Source organism: Cupressus sempervirens, chromosome 3 (genome assembly GCF_028749045.1).
Source record: "Cupressus sempervirens isolate cs-2001-9-10 chromosome 3, ASM2874904v1, whole genome shotgun sequence".
Lineage (NCBI taxonomy): Eukaryota > Viridiplantae > Streptophyta > Pinopsida > Cupressales > Cupressaceae > Cupressus > Cupressus sempervirens.
In genome coordinates, this window is record NC_143120.1 from 314,589,421 (window position 1) to 314,610,465 (window position 21,045).

General features: G+C 38.8%; 1 pseudogene across 1 annotated transcript in view; it reads right to left on the reverse strand.

Annotated features, from left to right (window-relative positions):
* Nucleotides 1–21,045, reverse strand: part of LOC149566249 (COP9 signalosome complex subunit 4-like) — a 95,294-nt pseudogene that overhangs the window by 56,029 nt on the left and 18,220 nt on the right. The window contains exon 7 of the transcript XR_016362148.1: nt 2,484–2,592. The product of XR_016362148.1 is annotated as a COP9 signalosome complex subunit 4-like (transcript). The remainder of the gene's footprint in view (nt 1–2,483; nt 2,593–21,045) is intronic.

Here is a 21,045-nt window from a genome sequence, read left to right on the forward strand (position 1 = left end):
AGCTGACAAACAATAGATTGAGTTCCATACCTAGCACATAGTATACAATAAGAATACTAGAGCTCTCCCTCCAAATGTAATCTGAACATTTCCCTTGCCGACAACAGTATACTCTTCACCTCCTCCAAAGATCACTGAATCTTTGCTTGTTGTGTACTTTATGAACCAATCCTACCGATGGGTGAAATCTCATGAAGCTGAATAATGTACCATGCAAAAGATTTAACCTGCTAGTCTTTTGGCCATAAATGCATAAAGGACAGACTCTTACTGAGTATGCCCTACAACATGGGACTTTTGTTAAGATCTTCAATGCTTTGACTGTTCGATAACCAATTGCTTTCTTTCTTCATATAACTAGACTTATGATAGTAGTTACATGTAATATTCTTCTTAGAGTTCTCCTGAGGTTTGCCTAGTCCTTTCTGCTTAGAGGACTTGCCTTTACCCTTTGTCCTTATTTGGGACTTTGGCAGCGGATGCCTATTCAGTAGACAATGTGCTAGTGCTAGTCCCGAACTGTTGTTTCCATCTATCCTACTATAGAATATTGTTGCAGATATCGAGAAACTTGAGATCGACATTGGTGGAAGGAATGTTTAGTGTCTCAATGAAGTGCTTGTAGGATCGTGGCAGGCATTTTAGCATAATGACTATCATGTCCTCTTCTTCTATCTTGCAACCAATAACCTCCAATTGGTTGCAAATATCCTTAATTTTGTAAGTTGCTCCTACAAAGTCATCCTCTTATCCATCATTATCGAAAACATATTCTCAAGGAGGAAGACTCTGCTTTTATCTGAGACTTCATGAAGATCCTACAGCTATCTTTCCAAATGACATTTGAGCCAATTGACCATCAATAATAATAATTTGATGAGCATCACTACTTCATGGTTGCTCACACCATACTTATCCTGGTCTTTTCCTGTCGTTGTGGTTCCAAACATAGTACCTAGAACAACCTGGCCAAGACACCAAATACTCAAATATTGTAAGCATTTGTTGTTTCCACGAGATGTAATTATGGCCATTGAACTTCTGAGTGCCCTTCAGCATGATGTTCGTCAGACACACCATCCCTCCCGCTTTCTAATGCACAAAAAAGAGGTACAACAAAATGTAGCTACTGAACGTGTTCTTTTGTGGCAACAAACCAATCAAAAAATTTGCACAAAACCTGAAGCATATATTTGCAAACGACTGGCACAAATCCCAAGACGGATGTCTGCTGAAAAAACAAATTCAAATAAATCTAAAGGTCCAAATTTCAGAAAGTAAACTGATTTCTTTGCAAAGAAACCTAGCTGTGAAAAAATACAGAGAAATTGTTTAAAAACCATAGCCACAAAGAGTGCAGAGGTGATTTTAGCAGAACATCACAAAATTAATCTGGAACAAACAAAACCAAAACCCTGGGTTGTAGATGACAGTGAATTTTGTTTTTTTTTTTTAAATTATAAACTTAAAGATTCTGCATGATTCCTGCAAAAAATGGCACATCTCAGAAATGCAGAAACCTTTTCAGCAATCGAGAGGCACATTTTTAATCAGTAATAATCACAATTTGCAGGAAACGGCCAACACTAGAAGAATATAGAAAAAAGTGATGAGAAAACCTTTCAACCTGCTGAAAGAAAAAACCTTTGACCTCTGCAGAAAAACCTTCAACCTCTACAAAAAACCTATGATTTCCATTTGAAAACCTTTGATGTTTTATTTTTTTAAATCTATAAAAAAACTTACGAAAAACTATTCAGGATCTCCGATCAACCACAAATTTTTTATTTGATAAAAATTTGCCGGAAAAACTTAGAATGGCTCTGGTACCATATAATGGTAATTGCTTGATATATTAACTATGGAAATGAAAACTCCATTTAAAAGAATTACAAGAACTATGCTCCTAAAAGAAAAAATCATTAACTGAAGCCAGAAATAAATACTATCTAATCTAACTAAAATGCAATTAGTGACCATTAAATAAAAAATATTCTAATATTACTCTAACGGTAAACTTGTTCCATTCAACCTACATATTTTTTACCTGCTCACTTTCAGTAGTTGATTCAGTCACCATATCAGTATGTTCTCCATATTAGGCTGTGAGAATCAATTATTACTTTCTAATAACTATATAAATTGCACCCAACGACTAGTTGGGGCACATTACTCAAAAATGATTATAAGTTTCATTTACCAAGTACCAAGGACATTACATTCTATGAAGCTAATAATCAGATTTATATTATATAAGATGCTAGCAGAAGCATAAAAAGTTCTCATAAATCATCTGTAGGATTCAAGGCATTGTAGACGTTTTAGCATCTAAACTGTTAAACATATAGAACAATGTTTATATAAAAGTGTGGTCTGGAAATGTATGTTATTCAAATTTCAGCAAGCTAAGGATAATGATTTTATTAATTTTAGCTCAATAACATAATTAACATATTGAATTACTAAAAGACAAGTGCTATCACCTTATACAGTGTAGCCAGAACCCTTGAACGTTGAGGACCAGCAGCAGCAAGAATCGTGCATGTCACAGCAGCACTAAGTGCTTGTTGCAGTGCATCCTCATCTATGCACCTGGAGCATCCAATAGAGACAAACCAAACAAGGCTAAACTACATATAAAAATTGCAGATATAACCAAAAAGATTCCTCAAATATACACAATATCCTTCATTTTTATTATAAGACAAATAGTGAGTATTTCAAAGAGTGTAACACTTTCTGCTATTTCTAAGGATTGGAGAAGGGATTAGTAGGCTTTAAGCTTTAGCATATTTCAGATGTTATAGTTGTCTTTCATTAGAAGCCATTTTTGGCATTCTTAAAAATTTACGTTGTACAAATATTATTTTCAATATGGTAAATGCTTTTATCTATTATAAAGTAAAAAGTATATATTTTTATATCTCTCAAATTCTTAGGACCTGTTTGGATCATTTATTTATTTTATTTTCTTTCATAATATTTCAAATTTATACCTGTTCTGTAATATAACCAGTAGCTGTTTGGAATCTGTCTACTAACAAAGGCCTCTGCTGCTGCTAACTTCTAAGGTACTTTGTATTTACTAATTATTTATATAACTGTTAAGAAATGTAAGGAGATTGAAAACAAAAAAAATGCTCAATTTCGAAGTAAATGGACCTAGAAATATCACCAATATTCTAATTTACCAGTTCTGATTCAGGCTCAATAGTTCATTTCACTGATTTCAATTATTTTTTATTTCACTGATTCAATTGTTTTTAAATGGGGTTGGGCTCATCTATACAAAAACATATAAAAAAACGTCAATACACATTTTTTTCAACATAAAAAGAGAAATGTTAAAGAAAAAAATAAAAATACATATTTTCTAAAATATTTTATCCACAAGAATATTTGAGCCATAGACAATAAATAAATGAAATCAAAAACACAGTTAAATTTACTTCTGTTGTTTTTTTGATCCGTGAATGTTTATGTTATTTAATAATTTAAAATAAGGATTATACAAAAAACGTGATAAAAAGTTTGTGGTCTGAGACCACTAAGAAGAACTTGAAAGTTGAGACACTACACCTCCAAAAACAAACTACCTACCCACTACAAAGTTTCCATCTACCCATACTGTCTACTATAAACATATAAACACAGTATTATATGCCCTCTACACAGTTCCATCTATCCATACTTTCTGCTATAAACATATAAACACGGTATAAAATTCAGACCTTCCTCAAGTACACATGTACCATCTGATTACAAAATTTTACAAAACAAAACTAATTCAAAGTACCAAAAATTGAGAAACTTTTCAAATTTGCGGGCTGCATCAAGTTTTCTTCTCCTCCTAGGTTGGTGTACTCACTCAATAATCCTCCTTCAAAAACTTTGTAGAGTGCAAATATCACTCAGGTTTCACAAATACAGAGATATGCTAATCACATAAAATAGTTCAATTGATACATATGAAGTAAAACCTAAAATATACCATTCATACCACAGTACTAGTAGGCAAGGAAATGATTTCTCTATTAATACCAAAAACCAACATACATAAAATACCGATGTTCCAGATATTTATAGAAGGGTTGGTTAGTTGGAAACTAACTGATGCATTTCCTCAACAACTAACTACCCAACCCGACTAGCTTTAACAAGTACTAACATAATAGTTACTTTATTCTGACTACATCTATCTCCCCAAAAAAATTAAAAAAAGTCGTCTTCCAGACGACTGTAGAACATGAAACCCAAAAAAAAAAACTGTGACTTCAAGAGGAAGGATGGGAGGACATCCCTATGCTCGGAGTTCCCCTTAGCCGTTGCAGGTCTCGCTCAGTTGTCTTCTTCTTTGTCCGAACGACCTACAATTCCCGTAATGCATCCATCTTTTTGGTTTCTGCAGCGGCGACCTTGCTCTCCAATTCGCCTTTTTCTTTGTTCCAAGCTTCCTGCATAGCAACTTTCTCCGCTGCCCACTGTTGTTGAAGACTCTTCCTTTCTAGCCCCCAAACTTTAGCTAGGTGTTTTTCCTTTTGAAGTTTCAAAAAAATTCCCTGAAAGGCAACCTCCATTGTTGTCAGTGCCTCTATGAGAGGCGATTGTTCATGTCTCATGCAAATGATAGAGCTGCCTGTCCATGTAGTCGCCATGTCCTCTGAATAGCCACCATGTTCCAGTAGTCCCTAGTCTGCGTGATAGTCAGTTTGCATAAAGGCGGCCAAGGCCTCTGTTACCTTGATGATAGTTTCCAAATTCTGAGCCTTGGCCTACTCCACAATCTTCTGAGTAGACTGCTTCATGGCATGAAGCTCAACAAGGAACAATTCGGCCTTGACTGCAAAAGAGGTTGTGTCTGGTGATTCCTCGTGCTCACTTTGTATCCAAATGGAACCAGTAGGTCATAGTTGGCTTGTAGGGTTCCACTCTGCTAGCCGGTACCAAAGTCCCCCAGTGTTCGCTACTCACCTGAGTGCGTATTGCCTCTAAAAACAAAGCCACCATATGATGAGGCATACAAAAGGATTTATATTTCAACTCCATGAATTCTCAAAGCCTATCAGAAAGAAATTTAGCACAGTTATATGTTTGCCCTTTGTATAATCCCTCCACTATAAGTAACATCCAGAGGGCAATGTCAGAAGTACGGCTGCGCGCAGTGAGCTTGCTTTTAACCAAATCTACCACACAGTGCCATTCCTCATTTGCTATGAAGATTTTCTTCAGACCCCAACTGTTCTTCAAGATTCCTTCCCATTCCAAGCTTGTAAGATCCCTTCAGCATATTAATTTCAACCATTTTTTCTTGTCTTCTACTGTCATAGATATTTTTTCAACTTCTTGCCCTCTATTAGGAATTATAAAAACCCTACTTATTTCTTCTGCTGCATAAGAAACTGTCACCTGTTGCTGGAAATGTTGTACTACAGATTTATGACCTAATTTCTCATACCCCGTGATTAAAATCCGTAATATAGACTAGAACTCTTTTAATTCAAAAATGGGCATGAAAATGATTCTATCTACCTCTGTTGTACATAATGCTTTCTTCAAAGGATGATCTGCTACTACTTTTTCCCACCATGTCCTACACTCACTTCCCATCACACTTTCAAATGTAATATTTTCAACAGTGATGGTGGTTTCTGCACCACTTTCCCTTTACTCTTTGTCATCTTCCTCACCTCCTTTGCTTGCAATGCCGCAGATTTCTTCTTTTTGGAGTCGATAATGTTTCCCTTGCTCAGATTTCCAATGCTTAGTTTCACCATTGTGTGTCGCTGTGTTAGTTCCCAAATCTTTTGAACTGAATGTATACGCCACATGTACCAACCATCCTTTCAAAGTGATGGCTTACAACTAACTTCCACGTGTTCTACTAGGAATGCCTAGTTTTTCCGTACCTCTATCCACCATACTCCTACAGATTGCTATCGTACCTCTGTCTACCTTACTCCTCCAAATTGTTGTCATATGGCTACCTCTACTTGTCATACAGAATTACTCCTTATGCCCCCTCGCTGTATGGAATTATTCCTTATATCTCCTTGCCATACCGGTGCCTGTACAAATGAAAATTGTTGCCTTTGATGTCGTACAAGTGTGAATAAATACCGTACAGACATGGATGGAACTGATGGAAGTCGTACGAAGTTTATTGGCTTTTGTCATATGCTGCCATGTTCAAGTGAATTTTGAAAATGCCATACTTTGACTGGGTTCTGTATGGATGTGAGTTGGTGATGTCGTACTCTATCTTGCTCTCGTATGAAATTAATCTGGTCATGCCATGCTCTATCTTGTTCCCATATGGAATTGATTTGGTGATGCCCTACTACCGTACAGCTTTCTTGGGTACCCTTCTGTACTGTCCATACGACCACCTTCCCTTCTACGGCCGCCCTTCCTTCTCGTATGGCTATTCGTACGGCCACTCTTCCCTCCGGCCCAGCCATCTGTACGACTATCTCTACAATTTCCTCTTTGTCACTCTCTACAATTTCTTGTCTCTCACTTCCTTATCTGTTTCTCCAGGTAATGTTTTGGTTAATGTTTTGAGACTCCTCTTTATAAGGACTTGGTTCAGTTTTTTCTCTTTTTGCTTTTCGTCCTTTTTCCTCTTTTATATTTATAAATTAGCTACTTGCTACTTTATTCTGTCTCTCATACGCTTGTAACTTAGACCCATTTACTAGGTCTCTGATAGGTTTGTTATCCAAAGTAGATAACTTTATTGCTCCATTCTCCTTTATCTCTGATATTTTAAATGGTCCAAGCCATTGGACCTTAAACTTTCCTGGTTTTATTTCATTTTTCCCATTGTATCTTAATACCAATTGTCCTTGTTTAAAATCCATTTTCTTTAAATGCTTGTCATGCCAAAATTTTCACCTTTGTTGGGCCACTTATATACTCCATTGAGCAAATGCCCTCCTTTTATCCAATTTGAGTAAATTAGATAGTCGCTCCTTGAGGCTCTCCTCATCCCCCAACCTGTTTTCGACTGCCACCCGTAAGCTTGGTACTACATGTTCCATTGGCACCACGACCTCATGTCCGTACATGAGGAAAAAGGGGGTATGTCCAATAATAGACTTATATGAGGTCCTATATGCCCAAACCACTGTCGGGATTCGCTCTTCCCAATCGTGCCCTTCGACTCCACAAGTTTTATATAGGATTGCCACTTACTTTGTTCATAGCCTCTGCTTGGCCATTTGCTCTTGGACAATAAGGACTAGGTAAAGAATGAAAAAAATTATACTTGTCATCCTTCTAATGGTATGATTGACAAAATGTACTCCTCGGTCACTTGTTAGTTGGAGTGGAATCCCGAATCTGGTTATTTGCTCATACAAAAATTTGGCCATGCTGAGAGCAGTATTGTCTAGAAGAGCCCGTACATCGGCCCATTTCGTTAAGTACTCTGTTGCCACCACTATGTACTTACACCGATGACTTTCACTTACAGGTAAAGGTCCCACAAAATCTAGTCCCCACTGTTCAAATAATTCTTGTGGTTTGGATGGAAATAATGGCATGAAGTCTCTTTTGAGTGGCCCTCCTGCTCTTTGACAAGTGTCACAACCCAATACCCATTCCCTCGCATCTACGAACAATGTCGGCAACCATAGTCCTCCCAAAAATACCTTGCCGTAGCATTCGGTCCCATGTGACCTCCCACTAGTCCTTCATGGGCCTCACTCAGGACCCTTGGAATTTCTTCCTCCATTACACATCTCCTCAATATTCCCTCCGGTCCCATTTTGTATAATAAGCCTTCAATTAGCTGGAATGTGCTACTTTTTAAGGCAATTTTTCTCCTTTCTGCTATAGGCATTTCCTTCAAAAAGGTTGTTGTTGATAAGTAGTGTCCAATTTTTTCGTACCATTGAGGTAACACTGCAATCTAATATAGGTGTACATTTGGAAAATTCTCACTCACCCCACTACCCGAAGCTTCCCTTGACTTAATCCTTGACAACTGATCAGCAATCACATTAGATTTCCCCGGCCTTACTATAATTTTAAATGTAAATTCTCGTAGTAGAATTAGCCATCTACTTTCCCTCCCTTGAATCACTGGTTTATTCACTAAATACATTAGTGCTTGTTGGTCAACAAAAAGTGTAAAGGGTGTAGCTAGTAAGTAATGTCTGAATTTTTGCACTGGATACACCATACCTAATGCTTCCCTCTTCGTGATACTATAGTTATGCTCTGCTTTAGATAGGAGCCTGCCTGCAAAATATATAGGATGATCCAGCCCTTCCTTCCATGTTTGTGCCAAAGTGGCACCTATTGCATAATTGGAGGCGTCCACATGGACACGGAATTCTTTGTCCCTATCTGAACATATGAGAATAGAGGCCCGACTAATCTTTTCTTCAGTTCTTGGAAGGCCTCTTCCTGCTCCTCCTTCCACCCAAACCACTCACCTTTCCTAGTTAATCTTTCTAATGGCATTGATACTTCAGCAAATCCTTTTATACATCTTCTATAGTATCCTACATGACCCAGAAATGACTTGATACCTATTACATTGGACGGCGCTTCCATTTCCAAAATCACCTTGATCTAATCAGGATCTGCCTTCAATCCTTCTTTGCACACGATATGGCCAAGCAACCTCCCATGTGGAACCATGAACCTACATTTTTTCGGATTGAGAGCTACTCTTGCTCTTCGACATTTCGCCATGCATTCTCCCAGAATTTTGAGGTGTTGCTCCTGCCCACTGTAGACTGACAAGTCATCTAGGAACGCTTTGAAATTTCCCACAGACATTCCATCAAAGATATGTAGTATTATCCTCTGAAACGTGGCTGGTGCATTGCATAGACCGAAGGCCATCCTACTATAGGCATATACCCTGTCTTCAACCACAAATGTAGTTTTTAGCTTATCTTCCTCCACAATGCTAATCTGATTATATCCTGAAAATCCATCCATGAAGGAATACATCTCATGACCAGCTACCTCCTCCAAGATGCTATCCGTAAATGGAATGGGAAATGGGTCTTTTATTGTTACCACGTTCAGACATCTAAAATCTACACATATTCGAATTTGAGCACCATCCTTCTTGACTGATATGACTATGGGAGATACCCATTCACTCATTTGTGCTTTGAATATTATCCCTGCTTCTAACATCTTTGTGATTTCTTCCCTGACCCTTTTTGCATACTTTTTATTCATTCTATAAGGTCTTTTTCGTACTGCTCTTGCTCTAGGTACGAATAGGATCCAATGGACACACAGTTCCGGAGGTACTCCCTTCAAGTTTTTGTACATCCAAGCAAAAATGTCTTTATACTCCACGAAGATTCTAAGGGTTGTTGCTTTCAATATTGGGTCCCAATCATCTCCTATCCATATTTCCTTGGGTTGACCTCCTCCAAGGTTCAATGTCTGAAGCTTGGCCTCTTTGTATTCCACCTTTCATTCAAACATGTGTTCAGGTGTCCTGCTGAGGGTTGCCATCCCTTCCTTATACTCTGTGTATCCTTCGGGTATTGTTCCTCTGATTCAGATTCTTATACCTCCAGCATATTACATTCCACATGGAAAACTTTATAGTCTCCCATTTGCCAATGAAATAGTCCATTAAGGGAACTTGTGCCGTCTTCTGAACATTCCCCTAATCTCAGTATTCCTTCTTCATCTAGTTCCATCCCCCCATAGTCTTCTTCGTTGGAGTCTAAAGCCAATACCTGACTTATTGACTGATTTTTGAGGTCTATGATGTACTTTCTTCCTTCCGACTCAATAGATAGAGTGTTTCGCTTCCAGTTATGGGTAGCTTTTGCTACAACCAGCCATCCCCTCCCTAATAGGGCATTGTATCCTTTCTTCTCTAGAGTGATAACCACAAAATCAATGAGGAATTGTTGCGTACCAACAATGACTTTTTGTCCCATCAACATCCCTATACTCTTGATTCCATGTTGGTCCACTCCCACTAGTTGAAATGTCGAAGGCCAGAGTGTAGGTTTCCCTATTTCCTTCCATGCTTCTTCTGATAAACCATTTACACTCGAACCTCCATCCACAATAGTATTTGAGAGTTTACACCCTAGTATCTCCATCTCCACTATGGCAGGTGTTCTCCCCATCCCTATCGTGAATAATGTATTGTCTTTTGTGCGTACTTCTCCCTCCTTTTCTTTCTTTGGGGTTACCCCTTTCGAGTTTACCCCTTGTGTTAGTGCTACCTGTAGTTGGGGTAGTGTTTCTAATAGATCAACTATTTTCTCTAGGATAGCAATTTCCAGGACTTGCTGCACAATATTCGTTACACCTCTATTTGAGGTAGGCTTCTCCAGTTTTACCTTTCCTTCCTCGCTCATGCTATCTTGAATGTGTTTCTTTGTTTCCTGAAACCTTTCAGTTTCTATAGTAGCATCCAGATAGGTTAATTTTCTGGCTTGCATCCTGGTGACTGCTAGAATCTCGCCTTCTAGATCATCAATGTCTAGCATATTTACTCCCTTTTGTTTCGGGCAATTTGCATCCTCATGGTTGCCTAGCCCACACCATTTGCAGAGCATCCCTCCATTTTGTCCTCCTCCACTTTGGCAATCCCGAGCAAAATGTCCCCATTCATTACATCTCCTACATTGAATCATCGGCCTACCCTTGGAATCATACTTGAGTGGCCACCGCAGTGTGTTGTTATTGCTATTATTATTACTATTATTGTCACTTCCTCTCCTGTTGTTTATGTATCCTCTTGGTGAGGCTTCCATATTTATGTTCTTTGACGAGGTGGAAGGAGGTGTGGATTGCCCCCCTTGGGTCAAGAATACTTGGGTGCTCTTAGGTGCTCTTTGTTTTCAAATTATAGGGGCAATCTTTAATTTCGTGCCCCAGTACCTGACAGATCTCACAAAATGCTTTCTTCAGGCATGCTCTCTTAGTGTGGCCTTCTTTTTCACACTCTATACACCAAAGTTCTCTCCCTTCTTTCTTTTCTTCCTTGCTCCCTACCACCTCTTTCATCAAATGCCTCAAATCTTTTCTTAGGGCCTGAATGGTTTTAGATTCTTCTTCGCTCTCCTCCGAGCTTTCACTTGAACTTCCATGCCTTCTTGCCTTGCAAGTTTTACTCTCACTCTCTATGTCCATGGCACGGGTACATGCGTCTGCAAAGGTCGACGGTGGGACTATCTTCATCTTTCTCCTGAGAGATGGTGTTAATCCTTCAATGAACCACCGTTTTTTTAGTCCATCTACCAGCTTGTTATCTAGTTTTCCTATCAGCTCTTTCATTCTTCTACTATAGGCCTTGACAGATTCACTCTTCCCTTCTCTTGTGTTATAGATCTCCAGTACTATTTCATCGTCATCTCTCAAGAGTCTGAATTCTTCCTCGAAGGCTGTACGGATGTTATTCCATGTGTTTTTCTTTCCTGCCTCCAAGTCCGTATACCAATCAATGGCAATACCCCTTAATGCGGCTGGAAAGGCTTTTAGTCATTCCGCCACGTCATTTTGTCCATTTGCCTGCCATATTGTTAAACATGTTTTACAGTGGCGAGCAGGGTCCTCCGAGCCGTCCCCTATGAACCTTCATAATTTTTATTTGTCTATTGCCATTATGTGAACAACTCCCAATGGAACACTTCCTGATGGAAAACCTCTTGATGGAACACTTCCTGATGGAAAACCTCCCAATGGAACACTTCCTCCTGGTTGGAAGTTCGTTCTCGAGGAGGAACTACTAAAAGTATCCCCTTCTACTTGACTTTGCTCCTATCGGAAGTCTCTTCCTGCCGATGTCTCTGGGTTTTTGTATCACAACTTCCTTGTTGGTGTCTCAAAGATGACCAAATTTGCTATACCTTCAATTGTGTTCTCGATCAACCCTTCCTGGATTCTCATGGAATCCCCTTGTCCTTTCCAGTTACGACATCTCTCTTCTTGGTGCTGGAGACATGGTATCCTCAAGGCGACTTCTTCCTCAGTTTCTTCTCCCTGTGCCTGCCTGGGATATATATTAGGAATCAGGGGCATGAATTGTTTTAATGTTTGTTTCCCTTTTTGGAATCTTCACATTCTTCATGCTCCCTTGTCCTCCTTTTCGCAAATTGTTGTAGTGCTTGTTGTCTCCTCCTTTCCCTTTGTATCTCTACTCTTTCCTCTTCCACTCGTAACAAATTTCATGCTAACAGGCGAGGGATCTCTCCCAAGAGATAGTACACTGTTGGTGGGACCGACAGTTCGTCACGTACCGTACCCTCAGGGACCATTCTCTCACAAGCTTCCCTTTGTATGTACTGATTGACCGCAACTTCCCAAGCCATTACCAGATCACATGTCAACTAATCTTCCTTGGTTATTTCCTCCTCTTACCCGTCACTATTTGTTACTCGGATGAGCGGTAAAAAAGGGCCTTCCCATTACTCCATCCTGCCGACCTCCAAGTTCGGACTTAGGCAACGGCGCCAAAAATGTAGAGTGCAAATATCACTCAAGTTTCATAGATACAGAGATATGCTAAGCATATAGAATAGTTCAATTGATACATATGAAGTAAAACCTAACATACACCATTCATACCACGAAACCAGTAAGCAAGGAAATGATTTCTTTATTAATACCAAAAACCAACATACATACAATACCAATGTTCCAGATATTTATAGAAGGGTCGGTTAGTTTGAAACCAATCGATGCATTTCCTCACCACCTAACTACCCAACCCGACTAGCTTTAACAAGTACTAACATAATAGTTACTTTATTCCGACTACAAACTTCTATTGCTTCCTCAATATCTTCACTTCTACAAGGCCAAATAGCTCCTCCTTACGCACACTTTTGCAGAGATAGTCATTCATGAGTCGCACCCAATTTGAGCCTTCACAAATTGCTTCCCTTTGTCCTCCACTGCACCCCACAAGAAGACAGGTTGCAAAGGATGGTAAACCTTTTGAGACATGCAACCATTCTCCATTTTGTGCTAAAAAGCCTTACCCTAGTTTTTGCCATTGTTATAAAGTTATAAACACCTCCATGATTTTAAAAATACCACCTTCTTTGATCACTCTGCAAGCCTTGCTCAACAACTTTGAACGCAATGAGAAAGAAATGATATTGCGATCTTTTGAAATCAATACACACGATCCCCAGTGTGACCTAACAATTAACATTAATGAAGAATGAATGTTTCTAGCAGGTGGCGACGTCTAGAAGCAACAGTGGAGTCAAGGACCCTAAGATCTTTGAATGTCCAGTCAATTTGGGTGTTATTAATTGTACCTGCCTACTTGCACAAAGTGTCTACCACCTTATTTTTGAAATCTTCAAACTTTTGAAGCTCCATTCGTATCAATTTAATAAATAAAGAATATTTTCATGTCAAGGCTTCCCCTTTTTTGTTGTGTTTATAATAATTAACAAGTCGCGTTCTAAATACAATTTTAAGACTCTTTAGATTTCTAGCCATTCCGACAGCAAATAACGCAGCTTAAGTTTTTGCTTCATACTTTGTTCCTTCTATCAGTTGTTTGGCTCCAGATGCAATGATATCTCTCTTGTGATCTCAACCCACAAATCTTGCACCAAAAAGATCAAGATTGCCTTTCAATGCCCCATCGAAGTTGACTTTTGTCCATCCTTCATCCGTCTTTAGCCACAATACTTTCACCGTCTTGGAAACAACTAGATCAACCTAGGAATGTCCATTGATAAGCCAAAAATATTTATAATATTAATTAAAAAAGGTTTTATCAATTACCACAAGCCATATGAATTACAATATGCATATTGATTACCCAAAATAGTATATATTGCATCCTGAATGAGTAAGCATTTGGACAACCATACGAAGATCTTCAATCATTTATTAATTTTTTTATAGGTCACTTTGAAATTGTAATGTTAGTGCACCTAAAGGAGGTGCAATGATTACACTGATGGAAAAACTATAAGTAAGCTAATATGCTAGAGAGTACAATTACAACTATATTAATGATACATATTTTTTAGAATTGTTAGTTGTTAGAATATTCCTTGACCTATACTAATTCAATACCTGCAACTTTTCAATCATTAATTAAAATTGGCAAACCCTAAGCATATATATGCTCTTTCTCCTAAAAAACATTATAATTACAAATAAATTTTATTTTTAAAAATAAGAAAACCATAATTTAATGATATATTTAGATACACTAACCATTTAAAACTACAGAGTATCTATATTTTAAAATTTAATCATGGTTGCAAGGAGATGTATCTTGGGGACTAGGGTGCGCCTCTCATACTAGGGATGCCTCAAGATCCAATAAATTAACAACATATCTGATTTACTTTTGTGATACTAACATTTTCAATTGTACTATAAGAAAATTATATTGATTAGATTGAAAAATGGCATCTCCAAGTACCCCCATCTCCTATACCAATACCAATATTGTTCTCATGGCAACCTTCAATTTAAAATAAGTTGTTATTTTTGGTACAAGGTTGGATATAAGTACAAGGTTCTAGAATGTCGATATAATGAATTTTTTCTCCTTCAATGTGGTTGCATATAATACATGTATCTATGTTGTCATGTCCCCTCTTTAGTCTGACTAGTAGAGTTATGTGAGTTAGTCTATCATGGGAGTCTCGTAGGCTAACAGTTGTAGATAGAGACTCGTATAGGATATTCAATGATCGAGCTTGACTTTGCGGGCAGTTGGGAGTCAATTGGGTGCAGTTCCTCGATTTTAGGGGGCATCCCTACATTTTAGGAGGATGTGGCAGTTTCTAGATGTGAGGTTACATGGGACCATTCCATGGTTTCAGTTTTAGGATGAAGCATCCCTAGATTATAGGGAAGGGATTGCCAATTGACCCAAATTCATCTTGCCCATTTGATTGGCTTGGGCTTTCAAAGGCAAAATGGGGAATATTTTAATATATATAAATATTTCCTAAGTTAGCATTTAAATAATTTATAATAAGGCTATTTATATAGCCATTTTAGAGTAAGAAGGGGAATATGGCTTTGTTTGGTCAAATGTGCCCATGTGTTATAACTCGTTGGAAATGTCTTCAATTATTATTAACTATTTTCACTATCTAAAAAAATTTTGACGTTTTGAGCTATGACATTTTAATAAAGTAATGTTTTTCCTATAGCCTAGACGCCTTATTTGGGAAAATGTTATTTTATTATAAAGTGCAAAGTGTAATTCTCATTTAGGGTTCGATTTGCACTTGGGAGGAGTTATAAGGAGATGAAGACCTAATTGTTGATTATCTTTTGACATTTGAAACTTGTGAGATTGGATATTGCTCTAGTGTAGCGATTCAGAGGCTTGGGACGAAAACCCTAAGTCTAGAGTGTTGAGACGCAAACCTCAACAAGGATTTGGCGATTCAGTATTGGAGTTGGAAAGTACTATTCTCTGTGGCAAGAATCGACATTCTTATGGCACCATTTATCAAAAGGAAACATCACATTCAGCTAGGCGGCCAACCTATTCTAGCTCGGACATTTCTTCGAAAGGCAGCTTGGGCTTGTATTGTGGGCGTCATTCCTTATTTGCAGCCATGTTTTGCAGTTTGGAGATCATATAGGGGTTTGTTACAGCAAGCTCTCCACCTTTTGTGATTGTATAACCCTTCTACTGCTGGCGTCAAGTTCATTGTAGACAGCAGCAAATCCATTTGATATATTTATTTCTTTGACTACAAAAATCTGAATATTACGCCTAGTACGATTTGAATCATTTCCAGATTGTTAAGTGTTTTTAATATATGAATGTTGCTCATCATTCTTAGTTCGAAGTTATTTGTTATTTGTCATTTACTTGCATATATCTTCAAAAACACCTAAAAACTTGCAAATGAGAAAAAACCAAAAAGAAATCAGAATTCTATAATGTCTATTCAAACGTACAAAATGCTGGTCAAGTCTCGAATTTTGAAACAAACATCGATTTCCAAGGTCACCGAGATTGGGGATCTTTCATATTTATATATGTATGTATGCATGTATGCAAAAATAATACAAAATTATCTATACTTGTCAATTTAGGTCTCCACTCCCAAATGCCCTCATTGTAATCAATTTCCTTATGTGATAAGAGATCCCAATAACTAGTAGGGTTGAGTGGAGACCTAAATGGGGTTGAAGGGTAGCGCCCCTCATGAGGGATTGGGTCCATTGCACACATCATTGAAAAAAGTGTTTTTTTTTAATTAATAAAAACCGCATTTGTAGAGAAAAGTGTCTAAGAGTGCTTTGAAGTGACAAGAAAGCATCTTGTTCACCCCAAATTCTTTGTGGATAGGGGAACTATGGACTCATAAGAAACTCGCGGTGGTTAAGACACTCCCTAGCCGATTTTGAAGTGCTCCCACAACCACTCCCACTCCCAACATATTTTAATACTAGTCTGAGTCCCATAATCAAGAGTACTCACTAAATTAAGCAAAATACATCCTTAAAAGTTGATTAAGGACCTTTTAATAGAAATTAGAGGTTATGGTAGCTATATAGGGTTCTAGCGAATTACCAATTGATGGAAAATCTCAACTCGATCTGTGTGTGTGTGTGTGCGCGTGCGCGTGCGTGCGTGGGTGTGTGTGTGTGTGTGTGTGCGTGTGTGCATGTATGTATGTATGTACATGGATTGTGAAATGACATAGTTTTTTAAATGTCATGTCCCCTTCCTAAACAATCAATAGGGTGAACTATTAGCCCAGATGTAGAGTTCACACAAGCTAATGGGTAAGCAAATAAGGAGCTATCGAGATGTTCTACTTGACATGGACATAATACTATATTTAACAAATTCTTCACTAACATTAGGTTGAGAGATACATGGTCTCAAGTTTTGAACCCATGAACAGGCTATGATTTTCACTGACTCGTCAAAGTCAGGGATGGTCAACTTACCTACCATCTGTTATAAATCTTGATCAGTTTAGTTCTTCCGCTTTTTAATAACACTCTTTTCCCTAGGATTACCATATATTGTGAAAGGGAAGCTCTTCTTGACCTCAAGGTCAAGCCGTGCATATGGTTGGACTAGTTCATTCAATTTGAATTGGATGCATTAATCTCCTCATCTCCCCTAGGTAAGAAGGGACGCAGAATTGTTTCTTGGGTTGATCCAACTATAGTTCTATTATCACTTTCCAATTGACTAGGGGTCCCTATCGTTCTTTGGGTTGGGTCTAAAGAGTGTTTATGGTGGTGGTCAAGTTTTGTAGGGCCTACATTGTTTGTCCATAAAGGCCCTGATTTCTTATTCCATTTGTTCACTTCTTGTGTTGCCTTGACTTGCAATCTTCTTCTTTTTTACCTCTCAAGAGCCCTTAGAGCCCTTTGACTAAGTTGCATCATATATTGTTCATCCCTCATGCTAGTAGAAAAGATGCTTTGATGCCACTTGTAATGTCGCTTTCTTAGTTCACCTTGTACTTTGCCCTAAATTTATAGACCCAAACAAAATAAAGAGCGTAATATAGTCAAAGATATCATCCTTGCTTAAGAATAAGATAAGGTAAGTCTATTTAGGAATCCTACAACCAATTTAGACAATAATGTAGATTTCATGAGATACATTCATTTCTAAAGTCAAGAAACATATATGAATACATAACAAATCTAAATAATTATGTAGGAAGACATATGACAAGATGTCCCAAATACCCCCCAACCAGGCTCAGAGTGGAAACTTTGTTTTGCTTCACCTCATGTGGTCCTTAACCATTATCATGAAGTAGTATACCTAGAGAGGCCTATACATTGTTCCCCTCTACATATCATCTTCTCCTCTTATGACTGAGGATCCCCACTAGTATATTTCAACAATTGATCATATGGAATCCATAGGGAAGATTGCAATAGGATGCCCTTAAAATGACCCTCGACCCTAGGCCCAATGGAAACTCTGTCCCCTTTAACCTCACGTGGTCCTTATGTTGATGTTTAATAGCTTTAGTCAGATAAACTTATAACATAGTAACGTGGGGACGCATCCCTGCTATTTTTGGGTGCCGCACCCGAGACGGGGACGCACCCAGGATGGGGTGACGGTGTTCCCACGTCGCCAGCAACGCCACCAAGTCACTGCCGGGAGGGGGACGTCCACATTTGGGGACTTGGGGACGAGGACATGTCCCTCAACCAAGTAGGGGACAACCGGTCGTCCCCCTTTACAGCATTTTTAAAAATGCAAAAAAAAATTGTTTTAAAGGGTTTTTAGATTTTGTTTTTAGTTGTTGCTAACCCTAGGGTATGTGGGGCCCATTTAGAGGTTGAAAGCCCATTAAATCACTATGTTTTCTCATTTCTATTCATCTCATGGTTTTCTAATTTTTGCAACAGTAGCAAGAAGAAGAGTTAAGAGCTCATAGTAGGGTGATTTTTTGAGTGAAGAGTGTGTGGAAGAAGTAAGAAGGAGCAAGAAGTGGAGAAGCAAGATTTTTTAGTGTGTTCAAGAGATTTGTGAAGCAAATGTAGAGTAAATAATTATTTATTAATTATTTATTCTTTTACTTAAGTTTACTTAGGTTAATGCATTTAGTTAATAGTTGTAATTGATGAGTTGTTGACAACACGGGAGTTTGTTCCTATCTAAGTCATACTTATCCTTTCACATTGTTCGAGGATATCTCACCTTTTGTGAACGTACGCTTAGTTGTCAGCTTTATCTTCTAGCATCTTCCAGCTTGTTCTACAAGCTTCCTTGAAGCCTTTATATTCGGGCTCTCTCATTGTATTTTCACAACTCATTTTCAATATTGTATAGCAATACATTTTCATTGTTGCAATATCTTCTCTCTCAGTCCGTTTAGTGTTTTTCCAAGCTCCATGTCTTCCTTCTTTGGTTTCCCTTCAACAGGTTATTTGCATGCAGGTGATCTTGGAGAGCTGTGAAGTTGGCTTTCATCAACTTCTACATGATATCAGAGTCTCCCTGCTGCTTCTTGGCTGAAGGATTTTTGAAGCCGCGATTCGGAGACACAAACCCTAGTTTGTTTGTGCATTTTTTTTCAATCCGGGGGAAAAGCATTTTTTTTGGAGCACTTTGGGCCTAAATGGACATAGCCATTGAGTTCAGAAGGCCCGTTACAATCAAGATCCATATAAAATTTGTCAATTTTGGATAGGAGCTCCGGGAGGCAAAAAAAAAATTGTCCAGGAGGCTGAACGGACCCGTACAAACGATTTTTTGGCGATTTTTTATTTTTTAAATTACACGGTCGCAAGGCCGCCCGACAGCCACTGCAACCCCGCTCGCATGCCACCCAAGCGCCGTCGCCGCCGGCAACACAGTCGTGGGGCAGCCGTTGTGCGGCCGCCACTCCGTAGCCACGGCCACTCGGCCAGCCCACCGCCCTCCCGACAGCACCCCCTATCTCCATTGTCACCTCCGCAGCTCCGCCACCCCCTACTCCACCTAAGAACACAGCATCTATGTGTCAATTTCCAGCGATAGTTGGCACCTTCTACGGCTGACACGTAGCACAGGTCCCACGTTGGCATCTGCCACGTCAGCCTGACAACTCAGCATTCTGCCACATGGCCTTTTTTTGTTGTGACGGCCATGTAGCCGTCAATTTTAAGCTAGTTGTTTGCTAGCGTCAACATGACATCACCCTGCATCAGCACCCCTGCCAGCACTCCAGGTCCCTTTTTGACCTACTCGCAGTTTTTTGGCCATAACTTGAGCATACGGAGGTATTTTTCCGATCCAAAAGAAGTGTCGGAAAGCTAGTTCCAAGACGGAGACATTGGTGCAGGTATTTTCAAGTTTTGATGCAATTTTGTTGCTCGTTTTTGCAGTTGAAGTCCGAAGTTCTATTTTTCACTCTAGCAAGCATATCTTTTGCATCCCATCTTCGTTTTTTGAAAACGTTATATTTTTGGAAAGTTGGTTTTGTCATCTTTTCAAAAATGCTGTCATTTCCTTCAGATTCTGCCCCATGCTCTTTCTATCATGTTTTTGGCGTTTTTGCTCTATGGTGGATATCTTGGGTGTTCCAGGTTCGAGGATCGTTTTCATTGCATGGGATCTTTTGTTTTGGGCTGTACTATCTTTTGTATTAGCTTTTTTCCTTTTCTAATCATTTTAACTATCATTTGTAAGAAACTTTAAGTAAACGCACTGAGATAAAGTGCCACTTTTGCATTTTGAGTTCATGAACATTGTTTTAAGACAGTTGCACTTGCACTATTTTATAAAGCACCATGGGAGGGATAGTTGTTTGTCATTTTTGTGCCCTCTACCTTTTTTTCCCATGCAACGTCGGTGTGATTGTGCCTTTATAGGTGTTTGTACCTCTTCAACTCTCTCATCGTTCTTGGTTCTTTTTGTAGAGGTTTTGGCCCACCTTTTCAGTTCCCTATCATCTCACCCCGTTTGCATTAAGGGGGGGTTATTCTGTTGTTCTAATGCTTCTTTGGTTCGACGGTTCCATAGTGTGAACTATGTATTCAATGGTTGATCCTATATACTAGGTGATTGCAGTGGCTAGTTACCTATGCATTTCGGTGAAGATGGATCATCTACCATATAGAGACGCTTAGTTCATGCCTTCTTCTTCCGTGGAGGTTCTTTAGATCAGCAGTTTCTTTCTGAAGACAGAATTTGCGACTTCTTCATGCTTCAATGATGCTCTTCATGATCACTTCTTGTTCCTATTTTCTGGAACATTCCTCTAGTTGGAGGCTTCTTCAGTCCTTCACTAGACTTTCTTACCTCTTTTTGGGGAAGGGTTTTTCCCATGAGGTTTTCCCTCTTTCCCCGCTTTCAGAGGTTGCATCTCTTTGCATTGTACATGGGTACCTAACATGGCCTTGTTGTCAGGACCCATTCTGCATTTCATCTTAGTTTTTGTGAGCTTAAAGCATTCCCCTAAGTTGCACTTAAGGGGGGGGGGGGGGGGGGGGCGGGCGGTGTTAGAGTAAATAATTATTTATTTATTATTTATTCTTTTACTTAAGTTTACTTAGGTTAATGCATTTAGTTAATAGTTGTAGTTGATGAGTTGTTGACAACACGGGAGTTTGTTCCTATCTAAGTCA